The sequence below is a fragment of the Sus scrofa genome, chromosome 2 (genome assembly GCF_054392235.1).
Source record: "Sus scrofa isolate SSC_HxYL_T2T_F1_AM1 chromosome 2, Sscrofa_HxYL_maternal_Yorkshire_Landrace_v2.0, whole genome shotgun sequence".
NCBI classification, from domain to species: Eukaryota; Metazoa; Chordata; class Mammalia; order Artiodactyla; family Suidae; genus Sus; species Sus scrofa.
The window spans coordinates 6,809,706-6,829,691 of record NC_139384.1 but is presented as its reverse complement, the minus strand read 5'-3'; the positions used below and the strand labels follow the sequence as shown (position 1 = coordinate 6,829,691).

The 19,986-nt window shown below is 53.1% G+C and overlaps 2 long non-coding RNA genes across 2 annotated transcripts; one reads left to right on the top strand and one right to left on the bottom strand.

The window, feature by feature from the left end:
- Nucleotides 1-7,455: 7,455 nt before the first annotated feature.
- Nucleotides 7,456-11,069, bottom strand: LOC146405051 (uncharacterized). Its single transcript, XR_014836850.1, has 2 exons — nucleotides 10,755-11,069; nucleotides 7,456-7,718 (listed from the first exon to the last, which is right to left on the bottom strand). It is a non-coding gene; the product is annotated as an uncharacterized LOC146405051 (long non-coding RNA).
- Nucleotides 11,070-11,264: 195 nt separating this feature from the next.
- On the top strand, nucleotides 11,265-14,713 carry LOC100513133 (uncharacterized). The gene is made up of 2 exons (XR_115737.5): nucleotides 11,265-11,875; nucleotides 12,067-14,713. It is a non-coding gene; the product is annotated as an uncharacterized LOC100513133 (long non-coding RNA).
- The last annotated feature ends 5,273 nt before the right edge of the window (nucleotides 14,714-19,986 follow it).

Genomic DNA, 19,986 nt, shown 5'->3' with positions numbered 1-19,986 from the left:
CTTTGGGGTAATTTATGATAGGAAATAACGAGAGTGTTGATTACAGCTCTGGGCCTTGATGGCAGGCTCCAGGCTTCCTTTTTACTAAACTTGCATTGGGAGTTTGTCATGGCACAGCGGAAACAAATCTGACTAGAATCCTTGAGGATGCGGGTTCGATCCCTGGCCTCGCTCAGTGGGTTAAGGATCTGGCGTTGCCATGAACTGTGGTGTAGGTTGCAGACTCCGCTCAGATCCAGTATTGCTGTGGCTGTGGTGTAGGCTGGCAGCTGCAGCTCCAATGCAACCCCTAACCTGAGAACTTCCATATGTTGCAAGTGTGGCCCTAAAAAAAAAAAAACCAGACATACCTTAAGGGGTTCAGCGCTCCGGGCTCACTGAGCAGACACAGGTGGAGAACCTCAGTCCTGGTGGGTTTGTCAGGGACCCCAGGGTGGGAAGGCCCAGGAGGGGTTTTGGGGTTCCTGGTGGGAATGAAGGGGGCGGGGAGGCAGGGGGACAAGGAGCTGCCACTGGGTGGGCTAGAGCCTTTGCCCCCACCCTGGGAGCCTAACTGGCCCGGCCCTCAGGACCCTGTGCCACCAGGTTCCATCTCACGCCTCAGGGACCCCCCTCCCACGGTCTTTCTTTTTTTTTTCTTTTTACAGTCGGGACACCAGTGTCTCAGAGGAGAGGTCAGAGAACCCAAGGGGTCTAGGCCCTTCTCCTGCCAGCTCAGAGTTCCCCTCGTCCTGGCCAGGAGGTGGTTGCTTTCCCACAGATCCTGGGGTTGCAGGGGGACAGCACGAGACCCAGGAGCCCCACCAAAAGCAGGAGCCGTAACTGCAGGCTTTGGCCCTAGAGGGTGAGCACCGTGGGGGCTTGGGCTTCATGCTGTGAACGTTTCTGGAGCTGGAAGGAGCAAGCCCTGTGTCCCCATAATAGGTCCTGGGACTAGGGCCCCCTTGGACTTGTGTGTCACTGGGTAGGGTCCTCTGCCTGGCCAGGATGGCGTGAGGCCACTTAGCAGACGCGCCCTGAGCCTGCACTTCTCGACCTTTAAGTGGGAAGCAGAAGTGTACCCACCTCCCTGGGGCTGGCATTGACGCGACAGGCGTTAGCTGTTTTCATCATCTCTGCGAGCCCCGTCCCTGGAAGGCTGGCGGAGAGTGAGGTCCACGTGCAAGGCCAGGCCCTGCCGATGGCACAGACACCCCTACTCTGGTCAGGGCAGGGGGAGCGCCAACAGCCTGGGGCCCTTCCCCTCCTCGGGCAGGCCCCTCGGCCCTCGCCGCCTCTGCTAGTTTCCTCGGGCTGCGAGACCAGCCCACGCCCCGTGCTGGATGGCAGGGTCTGAAGTGAGTCTCACTGGCTGAGATCAAGGCATCAGCAGGACTGCATTCCTGGAAGCTCTGGGGAGAATCCATTTCCTTGGCCCGTGACCCCAACTCCAGATTCAAAGCCAGTGAAGGCGAGTGGGGTCCTCACAACCAGCCCTCCCCTTCCCTCTCCACATCTGCCCCTGACTCCTTTTTTTTTTTTTTTTTTGTCTTTTTTAGGGTCATACCCATGGCACATGGAAGTTCTCAGGCTAGGAGTTGAATCAGAGCTACAGTCCCTGGCCTACACCACAGCCACAGCAACGTGGGATCTGAGCCACGTCTGCAATATACACCACAGCTCACAGCAATGCCGGATCTTTAACCCACGGAGCGAGGCCAGGGATCAAATCTGCATCCTCATGGGTCCTAGTGAGTTTTTGTTAACCACTGAGCCGCAAAGGGAACGCCAAAAGTTTATTTTAAAATACCAGCTGCTCTTGGGTTGCATGGAGAAGCAGGAGAGGCTTATCCCAACCAGCCGGCCACACACAGCCTGTTCACCAGCACTGGCTCCAGTGGCCCCCAGACCAGAAGAGGACGCCCAGCGGAGATGCCCACTGTCCCAGGGCAGTGAGACAGGGTCTGGTGTTCATAGTCCCCAGACACCCCCTAACTTCAGAGCTCACTATAACAATCACCACAGGCGGTCCCATTGTTCCTTCTGAAGCTGGGGTATTTCTGGGTCATTCTCCACCACTTACAGCCTCTGGGACACGCCCATAGGCCTTCCCAACCCCGGCCTCTGGGCAAGCTGGCACAGGCGGCTCGGGCCACACTGCAGCCCATCAGGAGACCAGCTCAGAGGAGTTCCCGTCGTGGCTCAGTGGTTGACGAATCCAACTGGGAACCATGAGGTTGCGGGTTTGATCCCTGGCCTCGCTCAGTGGGATAAGGATCCGGCATTGCTGTGAGCTGTGGTGTAGGTTGCAGACTTGGCTCAGATCCTGCGTTGCTGTGGCTCTTGCATAAGCCAGAGGCTACGTCTCTGATTAGACCCCTAGCCTGGGAACCTCCATATGCCGTGGGTGTGGCCTTAGAAAACACACACACACACACACAAAGGAGGCCAACTCAGAGCCACCCACAGGAGGAGGGCTTGGCACTTCGTGCTGCGTGGCCCAGGAGCTGCTGGCACGCTGGGAGATCCAGGGAGGCCAGAGTCCCACTGGATCCAGAAAGGCTGCAGCTGGGGAACCCAGGGAGCTTATGCGCTCAGTATGAAAAAACAACAGCCCAAGGGATAAGATCAGATAAAGCTCGGGAAGGAGAGGGCTGGAGTGACGGTGCCAGGGACCTCTGACAAGTGTTGGTGAGAAGTTCTCCAAGCCCCTGCACAGGGAGTTGCAGAATTCAGGACCAAGTTGCCCAAGAGTCCAGTCAGCTTTTCAAGGGGACACTGGGGGTGGAAACATAAAGGGCAGGAAATCAAGCTATTTGGCACATACACAATGACCCTGACAGCTATGCAGGCCACACCTAACATGAGACAAAGGGGAACAGACAACAGATGGGGTGGCAGCCAGAGATCAAGGAAGGCTTCCTGGGGGAGGGGGCCTGAGTGGTTCGATAGGATAGAGACAAGTGGAGCAGAGTGAGATGGCAAGGGGTAGAACACGGGAGCCAAGCAAAGCCTGACCGTGACCTTGATCTTGATGGTCACCGAAAGCCCCAAGCCAAGGAAGTGCAGACCTCAGAACAGACTTTCACTGCTCCTCCTTCTCCCAGGCCAGAAGGATGCTTCAGATCCATCCAGCACTTTCTCCCTGACAAAAATCAACTCATTCCAGAGAAGGGAGGAAGGTTACCCAACATCACCCAGAACTGGGGTGCTGGGGCCTGGGTCAGGGCCCGGGAACGTTTTGTTTTTTTTTTTTTTTTTTTTTGGCTGTAGCTGTAACATGCAGAAGTTTCTGGGCCAGGGATTGAACGTGTGGCACAGCAGCGATATGCTAGATCCTTAACTCGCTGAGCCACCAGGCAACTCCAGGACTTCTGTTTTAAATAGCAAGCCTGGTGCCCCGCGGCTCCCGGCCTTTCAAAGGGGGAGGGAGGGCGGGGTTTGATTTGGGAGTTAGTGCAAGTCACTGCCCACAGGTTGTGGGTCCAGCTGTGGCCGGCAGGGGGCAGTCGAGCCTGCCCTTTTCTCCTCCAGCTTAGCTGCAGAGGTTGTGATCCTGCCCGGATCTATGCAGCCATGAACCAGGGCAGAGTCAGGGGGGCTGGCGGCTGGTACTACATGCCCACCCCCCTCTCAGAGCGGGTGCCTTGGCTCCTGACCACTACCACCCGCCTCTGGGCCATGATCGGGGGTCCTGGACCTCCGAAAGCACCTGCCTCCCCCCCCCATTCCCAGTTGACGAGAGGATCCACTTTTTCCAAAGATCAGAATCCATGTTCCCAAAACAGATTCTGCTTTGGAATTTTTTTGGGGGGGAGGGGCTTTGTGAAATGACAACCAAGTCAAAATATTTAAAACTAGGGGTGGGAAATTCCTGGTGGTTTGGCAGGTTAGGGATCTGTTCTTGGAGTTCCTGTTGTGGCTCAGTAGGTTGAGAACCGGACTAGTATCCATGAAGATGCAGGCTCAATCCTGGCCTCGTTCAGTGGGTTAAGGATCCAGTGTTGCCGTGAGCTGTGACATAGGTCGCAGATGCAGCTTGGATCCCGAGTTGCTCTGGCTGTGGCATAGGCTGGCAGCTGCAGCTCCAATTCAACCCATAGTCTGGGAACTTCCACATGCTGTAGGTGCAGCCCTAAAAAAAAGAAAAAAGAAGAAAACGGATCTGTCCTTATCACTGCTATGGCGCCGGATCAATCCATGGCCAGGGGAACTTCTTCATGTTGCGGGCACAGCACCCCCAAAAAAATTAGAAACCTAGGGCTGTTGGGGGGAATCCACTGAGTGGAGTGGGTAGACCCTTGGAGCTACTCCTCTCTCTCCTGCTCTGCCCCTTGCCCACAGGAGCTGACAGTCCCAGGCCCCTGCCAACAGGCCCCTCCCCCTGCCCAGCAGTCCAGTTCTTCCAGCACCTCCCCTCCCCCACCCATACGGACCCCTCCAGCTATTTCCACCCACCCCCCACATCCGAGACATAAGGAAGTTCCCAGGCTAGGGGTTGAATGGGAGCTGCAGCTGTCGGCCTACACCACAGCCACAGCAATACCAGACCTGAGTCACATCTGCAACCTACACCATGGCTCAGGCAAGGCCTGATCCTTAACCCACTGAGCAAGGCCAGGGATAGAAACTGCATCCTCACGGAGAGTAGTCAGGCTCGTTACTGCTGAGCCAGGACGGGAACTCCCAGCTATTATTATTATTTTTGTTTTGTTTTTTGCTTCTCAGAGCTGCACCCGTGGCATATGGAGGTTCCCAGGCAAGGGGTCTGATCAGAGCTGTAGCTGCTGGTCTATGCCACAGCCACAGCAACACCAGATCCGAGCTGCATCTGCGAACTACACCACAGCTCATGGCAACAACCGGATCCTTAACCCACTGGGCAAGAACAAGGATCGAACCCGCGTCCTCATGGATACTAGCCAGGTTTGTTAACTGCTGAGCCACAACGGGAACTCCCCATGTATAATATAATTTATGTATTTATAATATATATAGTTTATGTATAATATTATTATGTATATATTCTTCTTCGAATTCTCTTCCCTTCTAGGTTACTACAAAATATTGAGCATGGCCCCCGTGCCATACAGCAGGTCCTTGTTGGTTCTCTGTTTTACATATAGGAGTGCGTATATGTTAATCCCAGACTCCTCATTTATCCTCCCCTTCCCCGCAGCTATTTCACTCTACTCGTCACGGGTATAATGTGCAAGTGGGAGAATAATAACAGTCCCAGCTCTTCCCAGGACTTCCGTGTCGCCTGCCTGTTTGACCTTGGCATTCGGTGGAGAGGGGGTGGTGACCGCTGACACTCCGGGCTGGTAGGAGCACAGGCCTCCCCCACAGCTTCAAGGTCGGCAGCCTCCAGGGGCACATGAACCCCTCAGGGGTTCACGCTGCCCACAGAAGCCCCGGCACCACCTGGGCCTCTCACAGGTGCCACTTGGACAGGTCTAGGGGAGTCAGAACAGAAAAGGGCAGAGATTCAAGGGCGGTCTGAACAACCCGTGCTCCAGTGGGGTCACTGTGGGGTCGAGAGAGGCTCAGGCCTGGGGACCTTTCCAGCCTCAGGGACACCAGCAGAAGTGAGCTCCGGTGGGGGGCTGCAGGCAGCCTGGGAGGAGAGGGTCCCTGGGGGGGCTGTGCAGACCTAGGCCTGGGAAGGGGCGGCTGTCAGCACCACCAGATTGCTCACCCAGAGGAGCTGTCACCAAGGTTCCTGGTGGGTGAGGCTTGCGGCGAGGCTGGTGAGATGGACACGGGCCAAAGGGCGGGGCCCCCCAAAGCTGGGACTTGCTCCGTCAGCAACAGGGGGCCTGCCCGAGGACGTCTGGGGCCACTGGTGGGGCGACAGTGGTCCAGGGAGGCAAGGCTTGTGGGACCGGGTACCTCATTCCACAGGCCTTCCTGCTGCTCCCCGTCGGTGCTTGGCACTCGGGAGGGGGGACAAGAGAGTCTGGTGAGCAGGGCTTTCTGGACACAGGGAGGCGACCATGAGCCAGTGAAGGAGTTGGCAGGAAAAGGGCAACGTGAGCTCCAGGCAGCAGGCCGGCTCGTGCAAGGCTGGGGAGCGGGGCTGGGCACCAGGGCCCCCCTGATGCCTCTGTACACGGCAGAGCGTCCCAAAGAGCTGGATGAAGGCGACTGATGGCGTTGCAGTTAGTTCCTGGAGCCACGGCTCGCCCAAGGCCTGGCGCTAGAAGCAGGGGGCTCCCAGTTGGGGGGCCCTTGGAACCCCAGAGGAGGCATAGGTCACACATATGAGAGCCCCCTCCTAACAGGATCACCTCCCTGCCTGTCCCGCCTTTTCTTTTTTTCCTTTTCCAGCCTCCCCAAGGCACATGGAGTTCCCAGGCCAGGGAGCATCGGATCCAAGATGCAGTCACAGCCTAAACTGCAGCTGCAACAATGCTGGATCCTTAACCCACTGCGCCAGGATGGAACCTGAGAGCCAGTGCTCCCAAGACACTGCCGGATCCCGTTGTGCCACAGCGGGAACTCCTGCCCCTCTCTCTTTTGGACACACATGGGCTCCCAAAATGAGAGCAGGAAATGCAGGTGGACTGGCCCACTTCCTCCTCTGCCTTATAAACCGGGAGAACCAACCCCTGACACCCTCCCCCTCAAATGCCTTCTGCCACGTCCGCCAAGAGAGGCTCCCCTGTCTCCCTGAGCTGCACCAGCCATTTCCTGGGAGCTGCTGGGCCCCCCGCCACAGGGAACAGCAGTCCCCCCACCCCGACCCCACCGCCCTCTCCACATCTCCTGACTTGGGAGTCCGGGGTGGACGGGACCCCAGATCCGGGCCCGCCACCTGTTTTGTGGGCCTGCTGTTGACCTGGGAACTCATTTCCTTCCTCCGATCAGCCCAGAAACACATCACAAATATTGACCAAGAGCCTCACAGTGGGCACAACTGTTTGATCAACACATTTATCAAGATCCACTCCACGCCAGGGCTGTCTCGGGGACTGCCAGCTCAGAGGCCCAGGGGAGGACAAACAGACGGAAGGCCCTCCCTTGAGGAGCTCACGTCCCAGCAGGACGGGGTGGGGATGGAGTCTCACTGGGAAGGTGACCTCCAGGCAGAGCCACTGGGTTAAGTGCTTCCAGGCAGACTCTTTCGTTAAAGCGAGGAGGTGAGAACAGGGAAAGCCGGCTGGAGAGCTGACGAAGGGCCTGCCCGGGGGCCTGCAGCAGGGTGGGCCAGACCAGGCTGGGGCCCAGCTTCCTGGCAGGAGAGGCCAGTGGGGGCTGGGCGGAGGTCCGGGTTGTTCCCGCTGGGCCGCTGGGAGGCGAGCCAGGGCAGGAAGGGCTCCCGGCCAGCACGCAGTGACTGTGCACTTCCTTACCCAGGCCCTGAAACCCGGGCCCTGGGGCTCTGAAGGGAGAGGCCCAGGCCGAGGGGCTCCTGGGAGGGGGAGAGTCGAAATCTCGGCACCAGTGCCAGACAGAAGCACGGAGACAGTTGGAGGAAGCAGAAAAAGCAGCTTTAACTGCCAGGCAAAGAGGGAACACACAGCAGGCTGGTGCCGCCCTCGGAGGGGCCCGTGAGGAGTCCTACAGTGTCCGAGGAGCCGGCCGTGGTCAGCTCCTGGACATGCTCCTGATTGGTGGGTGGGGAGGTCATTGGGAGTCGGCAGCTTTAACGTGCTGGTTCCATCGGGTCTGGGGTCTACGTGCTGTGGGCAGCATCAAGTTAGTTGGCTTCTTCCAAACGGTGGGAGCTTCAGCACCTGCAAAACAGCTCCAGGGTCATGGCTCAAAATATTATCTATAGGCTTTGGCTTTCTTTCTTTCTTTCTTTCTTTCTTTTTAATTTCTTTTTAAGGCTGCACCCACAGCATATGGAAGTTCCCAGTCTAGGGGTCAAATCAGAGCTGCAGCCACTGGCCCACACCACAGCCACAGCCATGCCAGATCTGAGCCAAGTCTGTGACCTCAGCCACAGCTCACGGCAATGCCACGTCCTTAACCCACTGCTCGGGGTCAGGGATTGAACCTGCATCCTCCTGGGTACTAGTTGGTTGTTGACCTGCTGAGCCACAATAGGAACTCCCATCTAAAGTCTCTGAGGAACTGAAGGTCCTCGACTTTGTTGAATGGCTGAGCTGTTATTACTGTTTTCTTTTTCTCTGTTTTTTTTTTTTTTTTTTTCATTCCCTGATTAAATTGGTTCTTTCAAGTTTTTCTATAGCTAAAAAGGCAAGCGGAGGAGATGAGTGGGGGTCTATTCTGGGAAGGCCTCCCAGGGTCCTGCTCCGTTACAAGTCCAAGGTGACCCAGGAGGCCACAGCTCTAGTACTGGGCCTGTGAGAGACGGGAGCAGGGTTCTGGCACATTCTCTAGTGGTGGCAGCAATATCATCACCCTCCTACCCATCTTGACCCTAAAGCACCAGCCCTTTCTCGCCCCTCTTCTCTCTCCTGGGACCCGTCCTGGGCTGATGTGTTTTCAGGAACAACAGAACTAAGCAGGCTTCAGAATGAGAAGGGAAGGCAATCCTGGCTGTGAGAAAGGACTTGGAGCCCTGGCCCTGACCCTGAAATCCGGATGTTGCCCAAGGGGTCCTCCCCCCCGTCCCCCCAGCCATGAGCCCCTCAGGGCACTGCCCCAGGAAGAGCAGGTCTCAACCACCCCCCGGGTGGGGCAGGCCTCTCATCACCCAGCCCCACCCAGGGACCAAAGTTCTCTTGTTTACTGCCGTTTCCTGGAACAGCTTGTTTTGCTCGGGAGAAATCTGCTGACGCACTGGCTGCCCTGCCCTCCTCTCTGTAAAAATACTCCCGAGGTATTTTCAGCCTTATTTGCAGAAAGAGGCAGGACCCGAGCCTTCCATTTGTCCATCTCACTGTAAGGACAGCCTTGGCCCCAAAGGCCGGACCGAGAGGTCCCTGTGTGGCTTTCTACCCTCATTCCTCCTCAGAGACAATCCAGCTCCAACAAAAGCTAGCCATGCTGCCCGGAGAGCTTCTAAGCCAGGGCCCATGGACACCGTGCCATTTTGTCCTTGAAAATGTAGTGGGTGGTGGGACCCCTCCAGACACAGGGGCACAAAGGAAGGCCTTAGTTCCTTTCGTGTTGGAGAGTCCTAAGCAGCGCAGAATCCTAATGCTTTGTGCATTGCTAATTCCACCTACTCCTGCTCTTTTGAAAAATACAATCTAATACAGTTTGTTCCTGGGATTTGGGAATGACGTGTGGATGAGGAAGGTAATTAGACCAGAGAGAGAAAAAAGCAAGCTACAGGAGTTCTCTTGTGGCACAGTGGGTTAGGGATCCGGAGTTGTCACTGCCCTGGCTCAGGTTCACTCCCTGACCCAGCTATTTCTGCCTGCTGCAGACGTGGCCAAAAAAAGTAGCAAGCCACTCCGCAGTGACTACCTCCTCTCAGGCGCCTAGGAGATAAATAAAGGGCTGAGCCCACAGCTTGGCACTATGACACAGCAGGGAAGGCATTTGCTTGGGATTACACACACCTCCCAGCCTTTCTAGAACATTCTGACAGGCAAGTCCTTCTTTCCACACCGTTCTTTCAGGCCCCAGTCTCCTCGACCCACCCCTGGACATGTTGCCAGGATGAGACAGATGAGGAAGATCTTGGGGAAGAGCAAACTGCCAGAATCTTTCCCTGAGCAGTCCTGTGAACAAGCCCTGGCTTGTCACCTACTTGACCTTCTGGGAGGAGGGTCACATGAGAGTCACCAGTTTTCTGAGAACACAGGGCGGGTGTGGCAGCTGGCCTGCCCCACCCGCAGATGCCATCTTGCAGAGGCAAGGGGGAAAAAAAAATCTTCCCCTTGTTGCCAAGGGAGCCTGTCATCACAGGCAGTTTGCTGGGGTGTGGGTGGGTATTCTGGGAGGCGACCTCTGGCAGGAGTTGGTCAGAGAAGCCATTCCCAGTTCTGGTTACTCTGACCACTGTCCTTCCACGCCCTGCTGAAGGGGCCCAGGGCTGAAAGGAGGCCATATGGGGGGGGGGGGGAGGCTGTCCTTCCTCTTTCTTCTAGCCCCACACTGGCACAGGAAATGCCAACTACCAATTCTGAAATTCTCCCCAAGCGCTCAGGCCCTTGGGGAGGGCCTGAGAGGGGATCAGAGCGTGCCTGGCTTGCTTTTGCCTTATTTTAGGAGACCCAGCCTGGGGGCCTACTCCCTGGGGGCAGACAGCAGGCAGCTTCCCCAGCAGCAGTCCTCAAACAGGCTCCCATCACAGACTGCAAACTAGCCTGCACAAACTAGTTTTTCCAAAAACTCTTTTTCCCCCACTTCCCAATCCAGAAGTAAAGAGGAATTGAATGTCTATCTCTACCCTTAGGAACAGATGGCCAAGGAATTACACGTGTGTTGTTTTCTGCACAAACAAGATCTTGCTTTTCATTACTTTGCAACTGCCTTTTTCCATTTATTACATAATGAATAATCATAAAGTATTCTGTCCCAACAAGAACACCTTTTCTGATGAAACATTTCAAACCTCCAAAGCCTTTGTTAACTGAGAATAACAAAGCCATGATACATGCCCCTCAAGTTATCAAAAGGCAATGGGGGGGGGGAATGTAACGTTTTAATTAACTTTTAAAAATAAAAATCACAACAGGGCTTCTTAACCAGAGACAGACACTAAGCACAGCTGCGGGTGCGGTTCTCCACAGGCAGCCCAGCTGCCAACCTGCCAACAGTGCCCACTCCCCTCCGGAGGGGCCCCGGCTCCAGCCTGGCGGGCCTGACGCCGCCCCGCCCCCGCCCGCGCGCTTTGGCGCTGACGTCACCTGCGATCACGAGGAGTCACGCGCCCCCTCACCCCCTCTCCCGGGAGTGATGCGTCCTCTGCAGAGATCCCTCCGCCGCCGCCGCCTGGAATTTTCCAGACGCTCTGCCGGCCCTTCTTTCGGATTTCTCGGGAAAGGGTGACCTGAGGCAACCCCGGGCGGTCCCTTCTTCTTGAGAGGGCAGCCCCCAAGCCACCTCCCCTACCCATCCCCTAATTCCCCGGGCCCGTGAAAGAAAAGGGGACGTCTCCCCTTTTCCCCTTGGAATCCGCCTCCCAAAGGGGACCTTGAGATGGGTCGTGGATCTCAGGAAGCACTGCTAAGGGGGGCGGGGATAACTGGGGCGCCTGAGAGGGCGGACAGCCCGGGACACCCGGTGCCACCCCGAGGCGTCTCCTCAGACAGGGTCAGGGAGGGACTTTTTTTCCGGTGGCGGTGGAGGAATCGTCCCGTTGAGCAATGCCCCGGGTGACGCGGCCGGGGCTATAAAAGCAAAAGTTGTGGCCCGTCCAGCAGGAGTTAGCCACAGGGAGGGCCGCGGGCCTGGGCTGAGTTGTGGGGGAGGAGGTGGCAGTTTAGGGCCTCAGGGGACATATGGGGGCGGTGACAGAGTCAGGCGATACTGGCGGGCTGGGGGTGGGAGTGTGCCTGCTGGAGGCAGGTTAGAGGGGAGACTAGACCTTAGGGAAGTCTTGCAGGGCAGAGCTGCCTCGAAAGGGCCCGCAGGAACCCGGGGAGAGGAGCACACTCCAGGCCTGGGTGTCGCTGCTGCCCGCTGGAGAAGGGGAACTTGACCCCTGGGAGGGGGCCGATTCCGCGTAGGCTGGGCGGCCCCCTGTGCCCTGCTTTGTCTGACGGAGGGAGGCAGAGACTGGAGGAGGCTGAGGGTCTCGCCACCCTTGCTGGAGGCGATATCTGGCCGTCGATGCCCTGAACATGAGCAAGAAGGCAGGCCGTGGGGTGCGGGGTCGCAGTTAGGCTGGGAAGGCAGCACTTGAACTTGTCAATACCAGCCGCCCCCTTTTTTTCCAGACAAAGGGGTGTGAGCCCGCCTGGGGATGAGGCCTGGTGTGGTGGCAACTGACCTTAGCTTCGCGGGCTGACAGCTCTGGCCCAGGGCGGTATGTAATTCTGGCTCGACCTGGGACAGGGTCCAGCCAGGCCCAACCTGGCGGAGGCCAGGTCTGGGTGCGAGGGGGGTCTAGGGACTGCGTGAGGAGGTGAGGTGCCATGCTGAGCGGTGGCGCCTCGTGTGTGTCTTGACAGGCAGGGGCTGGAAGTGGACAAAATTGACCCACGCTTTATTTTCCAGGTGGCAGTGCTCCCTTTTGGACTTTTCCTGTAGGTTCCGTGCTAACCTCTTCTGTGAGCTCACTCTGCCCCTCCTCCTCCTCCTCCTCCCTTTAACTCCCTCGAGGTTCCCCATTGGCTTAAGCGTTGCTTCTGGTAATCTGGTAAGCCCGGGAAGTTGCTCCAGTCCCTGTTGGAGTCGCTACTGCTGGTAATCCTGAAGGAGGAGAGGCCTCCCCTGTTGAGACTCTGGGTGGGTGGGTGGCTTGCAGGTGGAGGGGGTGGGGCGTGGATGTGCACCCCCCGGGTGGGCCCGCGGCCATGGTACCAGCTGAAAGCTACGCAAATGCCCTCATAGATGGTGGTTTGTTGCTGTAGTGTTCATCATGGCGAGCTGATGGCACCAGGAGGATGGAGCCTCTGGCCAGTGTGAGTCCTAGCAGTGCAGGAGGGGAGACCCTGGAGGAGAGAGCCCGCCTAAATTGATGTCTGCAGATTGAATTTCCAGAGGCTTAGGAGGAGGAAGTTCTCCAATGTCCCGTGTCCAGGCCTTGGCTCAGGAAGCCCTGTATTCAGGAGGCCACCCTTTAAGGGTGTCAATGAGCTTGTGAGAGGGTGATGGTTCCAAGTCCCAAGCAGATGCATCCGGGGTCGTCAGCAGATGTGTTGAGTGTTTGATCCGGAGCACCAACCTCTGGGCACGTTGAATGCCAGCAGGCACCTCTCCTGTTCGGGGGTGGAGGTTTTCCGATGGCTGCGTCTTCTAATGCCTCCTGTCATGCTAGTTCTGTGCTACGAACCTTGCTTCCAGAAGACTCTTAAGATGTAGAACATTTTAACGCTGATGCCTCAACGCAGAGTGATGCCTGGTAGATGGAGCTTGCAGATGGAGCCCAGGGACCCTGTCATCTACTCACCTGCCTGCCCCAGCCTCGGTCGGAGGAATTCTTAGTGTGATGATGTAACCTGTGTGTCCAGAAAGTGTTCACTGTTGAAACGCCTTAGGCCAATACTCACAGGAAGCCACCTGGCAAACTGAGGGGGTCATTGTGTTGTGCTGTGGTCTGGGAGGGTACAAGGTGGTGCTGCGCAAGTGGGGATAGAAATGCAGGTCTGGTTTGGGCATTCCTACTACAAGAAGGGTGTGGTCAGGGTACTGATAGTGGTCTCTGCTCCATCTTGCCCTATATACTTTTTAACTTGAATTTTATTTGATTAGATTTCAAAGTAATTTTAGTCTTCAAATGAGGGGACCCCGAGGTGAGGGATTGGGAGGGAGGGGATGATTTGGCCCTGGCGCTGGGGAGGGGGAGGGGGGGAAGAAAGGGAGAGGGTTGTGATTAGGTGTGGGTTCTGTAGGGTGGGAGTGGTTGGGAGTGTGGGTCGGAGGGAATTTTCTGGAGAAAATATCAATAGGCAGAGCTCTGGGGAGTTACGTAGAGCTCGTGGGAGAAGAAAATGTTAGTTAATAGTAAATTGTTAACGCTAGTTGTTGCTTGGAAGCGCAAAAGTTGCAAGTTTTCTAAAATGCTTAGAACTCTTAATTGCAGGAAGGAAAGCAAAATTGTTTTGCTTTGCAAGATGGGGAGGACTGGAAAAGGTAACAGCCTGGTTATCAGTCACTTGAAAGACTGGTGTCAGGAACTTGCATCAGCAGATTAACATCTTTCAATGCTTTGCAAGCTTCAAAGTGGTTTATCTGAATGTGTGCAGAATCCCGAGCAGTCTTAAGACTCTAAATACCCAAATTGAGGGCTTTTGAAGTATTATGTTTCAGATTTTGGTGTGCACTTAAGATGGTCAGATGTACTTTTCTGGGTTTGTAACATCTTAGCTGAGGTTTTGCAATTGAAAACTTGAGCAGAGTGAAAATGGTTTCTAGAGGAATTCCGTATGTCATCTCCTGCCTTATTAAACACATCTCTTGTCTTTGTGATTGGTACTACTACCAGCAGAAGTTTTTCCCATTAACCTTTTTGTCCTTGTTGTGACAAGAAGAACGTAATAACCTTGTGACCGCTGTCGTCACTGTATGTTTGGTAGCAAATAGTCCATGTATCCTTGATAAGGTTTCAGTTCATAATCCGCTGTATCTTTAGTTTGAATGTTTGTGCTTTTTAAGTGACCCAGTACTTCATGTGGGAAACTATTAAACCAAAATCAGTTTTGGAAATGAGAACAAAACTAGGGCTGGGCAAGTGCTTTAGATACGGTCTGTAAAAATCCAGGGGAAGATCTGAACTCTTATGATACTTGTTTCTGAGATGCACCTATTTAATTGGTAAAGTAACAGCTGTGGCTTTTTATCATCTCCCTTTTCCCCTTAAATTTACTTTGAAAATTTTAAATCCCCACTACTTATTACCCTTGGGAGTTACGTCTTCTGGGTTCTTTGGTGATGTTTAAAAATATGTTGACATGTAGTTCAATTCTTAACCTGTGACTTGGGCATGATGCGGTGACTCATTGGAATTTGAAGAGCACCAGTCACGCGTGTCGGGAAATATGTTGCGTTATGCTGTTGTGAAATCGAAACTGTAAAAGTAGGTGGTGAAAATCACGTCTCTGTTGCTCTGTGTGGTGAGAACCAGTCCTGTTGCATCATGTATGATGACTAATCATTTTTCTTCCCCTTCACAGCACAAATAAAGGTTTGAGTTCTAAACTCATTGGCATTGTATCCCTATGTTATATTTTTCCACCTTGATCTTGTCTGTGTATCAAGTTGCCTTCATCATGAATTGAACGTATCTTCATATTAATATAGCTTTAGGCCTGGATTCACTTTTTAGTAGCTCCAGGTTGAGGTCATTCAATGGCGTGTGGGAACCTCCAGCAGAGCTGGTGTGTTCTGAAAGGTCTGTAAACGGGCGGGTGGGGAGGGAGCTCTGCTCACTGCGGGTGTGTGAAGATTCTGCAGGATGTGACGTCACCCCGCCAAGCCAATGAGGGGCCTGTCAGGGTGGGGGGCACTTTCTAGTGGCCTGGAGTTCCACCGGGTCATGTTTCCAGGTGGTATTGTCCGAAGGAGGACCTCTATTCCTGTTTGCTTCGAGGAGTAGGAAGGACAATGTAATACTTATATTTGTCTTTGGGGAGCCTACCATGTACCTGGGGTTTGGGTTTAAGCACATAATTCTCATTTTACTGAAGGATTGGGCTTAAGCTTTTTTGGGTGAGTGATGCAGGGGTTGGGTTCAGTTGTGTAACTGTTGTGCTAAGCTGGCCAAGAGGGTGTGAGTAGAAGCACTTGGACCAGATTGATCCTGCGTCCTGGGTGGGGAGGGCGCAGCAGCCGTGCGTCCTGGGAGCTCTTCTGCTGCAGTTCTTTAGGGCTGTAAGGTGACCAACTTAGGGCTCAGAAGAAAACCCACTGGCAGCCTCTGCTGAGAAGGCTTGTTTCCAAGAGCGTGGGAAGGGGAAGAAAGACCTGACATGAGCCAGGCGTGACCACCCGAGGAGGTGGGAGAGCGCTGTCGGCCTCACTCCCTCCTGTTTGTCGGCCTCCTCGGTCCTCGTGAGCCCTCATGTGTTTGCTGCTGAGAAATGACTTGGGTGCCCACCAGCAAGCTGCCTGTCAGGGTGCGTGGCTCTGCTGGGAGTGGGTGCCGCTGGCCAGGCCCCGGGAGCCCCTCTATGCTCGCAGGCCCGTCTCTTGATCCCCAGCACAGTCGAAGGCTTCCTTTCCTGCTTCCTTTACCTTTTTGCCTTTTGCCCAGCCCTCCACCTGCCTGGCCCTCTTTTCAGAGCCTGTTTCTCCCCTGGTCTTGATACAGTGATTCCTAAACTCTTGCTTCCAACCTTGACGGACACTGCTACAAACATCTGAGTGCCGTCTCCTAGGGACTGCGTGTGTTCAGTGAGAAAAGAATTTCCCAGCAGGGGTGTAAATGTTTGTCATTGGAAGGGCTTATAATACGGGGCTGCTAACAGGACCAGGGCAGGTAGTTGAGAGCTGTGTGTGCGCCCTCCAGGCCTCTGCCCGGTCTTCACCCCCACTTATCCTCAGGTAGCAGGTGTTGGCTGTGTGGGCCCTTGCTAAGCAGCGTGCTTGCTCACGCGTCGATCTGAATCCAGCCTTTCCTCTCAACTCCCAGAGGCGGCGGAGGGTGCGGTGAAATTCAGTGAGGGGGGGTTGTAGCCATGGGTAGAAACTGCAGAAATGGCCTGTGTTACAGAAGGGATTGGATGGGAACGGCCCCACCACACACACCCTATTGACTGCTCCTGGTTTGTCTGACTGACCATGGCCGGGGCCTCCTAGGACCTCTTCTCTCTCTACAGATCAAGTTTCTGGAGGACATGTTAACCTCTCGCCTTGAGCAGTGCTTGTTTTTGTGCTGTGCTGATATTAAATGAAAGGCCAAATGAGGCTTCAGATGTGTGTGGTATGTGTTATGTGTTCATATTTAACACAAAAATAGAGTGATGCAGTCTGGAAGTGGCAAGAGGAAGATACCAAAATAACCCCAAATCAGGAAGATGTGAAGCTGTGTGTCGCAGGGAGTGTGGCCTTGACCACCTGGTTGGCCAGGTAGGACACTGCTGGAAGCCCTCCGAGCCCCACAGCTCTGTACCGCCGAAGCTCTTTTCTTTTAAATAACTCTCAGTTAAGTTCTCTTGTTGTGAAGAGAGTTTATTGTGAGGTTTACGAGTAAGAAAACTTATAAGCAAAATCCTCAGTAATCTTCCATTGACAATTGTTTTAGCATATTTGCTTCTAGAGTTTTCTTCCTATGCATAGGTTATATGCCTTTTTAAACAAAAAAGGAATTCTGCTGTAAATTGTTTTGCAATTCCTCTTAATGTACAATGAGTATCTTGTCGCTGGAAACATTCTTTCTGGTGTCATAATATTCCATTGTATCCATTTAAACAATCTTGTTTAGATGACAGGCAAGTCATTTTCCAGTTTTTTTTTTGCCCCCTTAGGAAGTAAGGCTTTCTGACTGTTGCTGTAGCTCAAACTGTATCACACCAGGTTGTCTTTCTTTGGGCGACATGAATGCATTTCTGCATGTGAGTTGCCTTGTCCACCTTCTTAAGACTTTAGTTCGTATTGTTAAACTGTACTCCTGGGAGGGGTTTTCTAAGTGAGCTTCTCACTGTTGGGGTGAACCCAACACTGTCTCCCCGTTCCTCAGCCTGGGTAGCGCGCTAAGAACCTTTGCTCCCTGGGTGGGTCCAGGCGTTACCCGTGGGTGTGGGCACAGCTGTGACCTGAACATCTGCAGTGTTTGTGCACCTGTGTGCCTTTCCACTTAATGGCTCATTTTTCTATTAATCTGTGAAAGCCTATGTATTAACAATGCATTATGTTTGATGCAGGTATTTTTTGCAGTTTATAGATTGCCTTTTCATTGGTGTATTGTGTTTCAAACATAACAAAAGTTACTTTTTTCTGAAGTTGTTCTTTATGCTTTCTGTGCTGGTGTTATGCTTAGATCGCTCACCCCCGAAGTGTGTTAATCTTACTCTGTATTATTTTGTGACACTTGTATGGTCCAGTTTGTTAATGTTTAAACACACAATCCACCTGGAGTTTGTAGTGCAGCCTGTGTGTGTGGCTGGGGAGGCCTGATGCCCCCTCAGAACCCCTGAGCCTGCTTTCTCCAGGCACCCACCTCCCGAGCCCGGTCAGCTGAGGGGGTTACTGTCACAGAAGGCCAGTTCGCCGAAGACCTGGGCGGGCAAGGGACTGTTGTCTCCCGATGGGGTCCTGGCTGTCTCTCCTCCATGACTCCCTCCCGCCCATCTTAACGTTTGAGACCACCAGGCAACCCTGGGCGAGGGCGGGTGGCCAAGAGCAGGGGCAGACGGACAGATCTGGTTCCACTCCTGCCTGGGGAGCTTTACCACTGGGAGCAAATGACTGAGCCTGGCCACGCCCGGGAAGTGGGGGTGAAGGTCGTGTATCTGGTGCACAGCGACTGCTCACTCAGTGTCGCAGCGATGCTTCCTCTCCCTCACTGGCCAGCCTCAGACCCAGCCGCTTCCTCCCGGGTCCCTCTCCCCAGCCTCTAGTGGCCTGTCTGCCTTGCTCTGGGCCTTTGAGGTAGTGGGAGTCTGTGTGCCTGTCCTGGCCTCTTCCGGTTTTACTCTCAGTTTTGTTTCCATTCACATTTTCCGGTATCAGCGGAGTCCACAAATGCATTGAAAATGGCTCTTAGGGCTGTTAATTCTTCCGCGGGAATTCCATGGAAGGCTTCCAGAGGCCTGTAAGTGCTTGAAACTGTGTGTGTGTATATGTGTGTATGTATATTATATATATATATAATATTTTTTTCCCTGTGGATGGAAAGCATAAGCTTGCTGAAGGGGTCCACGACCTCGATATCACCAATAAACAATTGTGTTACTGTATCCGTTGCGCTTACACTGTGGGATGTTGGACTGATTTCTTAAGGTGTAAAGTGTTTTGACTGTTTTCACTTGTGCTGCTGTGATTGTGCATCTCTCTAAATTTTGTGAAAATATCTAAATATGTATTGGTACAAATACATACATCCTGCCTGTTCCCTAAGGGGGCCTTGCCTGGTCACTGAGCATGTGTGGTCTTAGAACTCTTGTCACAGTCTCGCAGCTGCTCTAGAAACCTTGCACTTGCTCTTGTGAGAATATCTGTTTCCCTTCATAACTGCCTATGTGAGGTTTTTCTGTTTTATTTATTGTATGGTAAAATACACATAACATAAATGTCACCATCTTAACCATTTTAACGTGTACAATTCAGTAGTGTTAAGTTTATTCACGTTGTTGTGAATATAACCAATCCCCGAAACTTTCTCAGCTTGCAAAATTGAAACCTCTGTGCCCCTGAAACTCCTCATTCCCTTCTCCCCCAGCCCTGGCGGCCACCATTCTACTTCTCTGTTTCTATGGGTTCGACAACTTTAGGCACCTCTTATTAAGTGGAACCATATAGTGTTTGTCTTGTCGGCACTGGCTTATTTTACTCCGTGATCTCCTCTAGGTTCGTGTGTGTTATTCCACATATCAAGATGCTTCCCTTTGTAGAAGAGCGTCCCGTGGTACGCGCGCCACGTCTCATTGATCCATTCAGCCATCCGTGAGCACCTGGCTTGTTCCACTTCTGTTACTGTGAATAATGCGCTTATGAACATGGGTGTACAAATACCTTTTGGAGACACTGCTTTCAGTTCTTTGGGGGTATATAGGTGGTATTGCTGCATTTTGGAGGGAACTGCCATACTGTTTTCCATAACAGCTACACCATTTTACCCTCCTCCCAACAGTTGACAAGGGTTCCCATTTTCCGCTTCTTCACCAATGCTTGTTTCTTTATAGCAGCCTCCGTGATGGGTATGAAGGATCTCATGGTGGTTTTGCTTTGAACTCCCCTCATAATTAGTGGTGTTGAACATCTTTCCAAATGCTAGTTGGTCATTTGTGTATCAGCTTTGAAGAAATGCCTCTTCAGGTCTTTTGCCCATTACAAAAAAACAAAAACAGACAAAACAGGTTTTTTGGGTTTTGATTTGTGGGAGTTATTTATATATTCTGATACTAACCCTTCATTAGATAAGTGGTTTACAAAAATTGTTTCCATTTCAGAGTTGCCTTTTCACTGTTGATTGTGTCTTTTGATGCTTTTAATTTCGATGTAATTCAGTTTATCTGTTTTTACTTTTGTTACCTGTGCTTTTGGTGTCATGTCCAAAAAAATGTTGCCAAATCCAATGTTATGAAGTATTTATTGCTGCTCTTAGAAGTTCTTTAGCAGTCAGTCTTATTTCTGTAATTACTGTCTAGTCTATTTTGCCACTTGGTTTATCAGCTGCATTTTTCTGCTTTGACCATTTACTTACATTGTAAAACAACCATGTTGATTTTTATAAAGATCATGAATTCTTTGTAGAGTTGGGAAGGGAAGCTTTTGCTGGTGATTGTCAAACTTACTCTCATTTTTTCTTATCTTTGT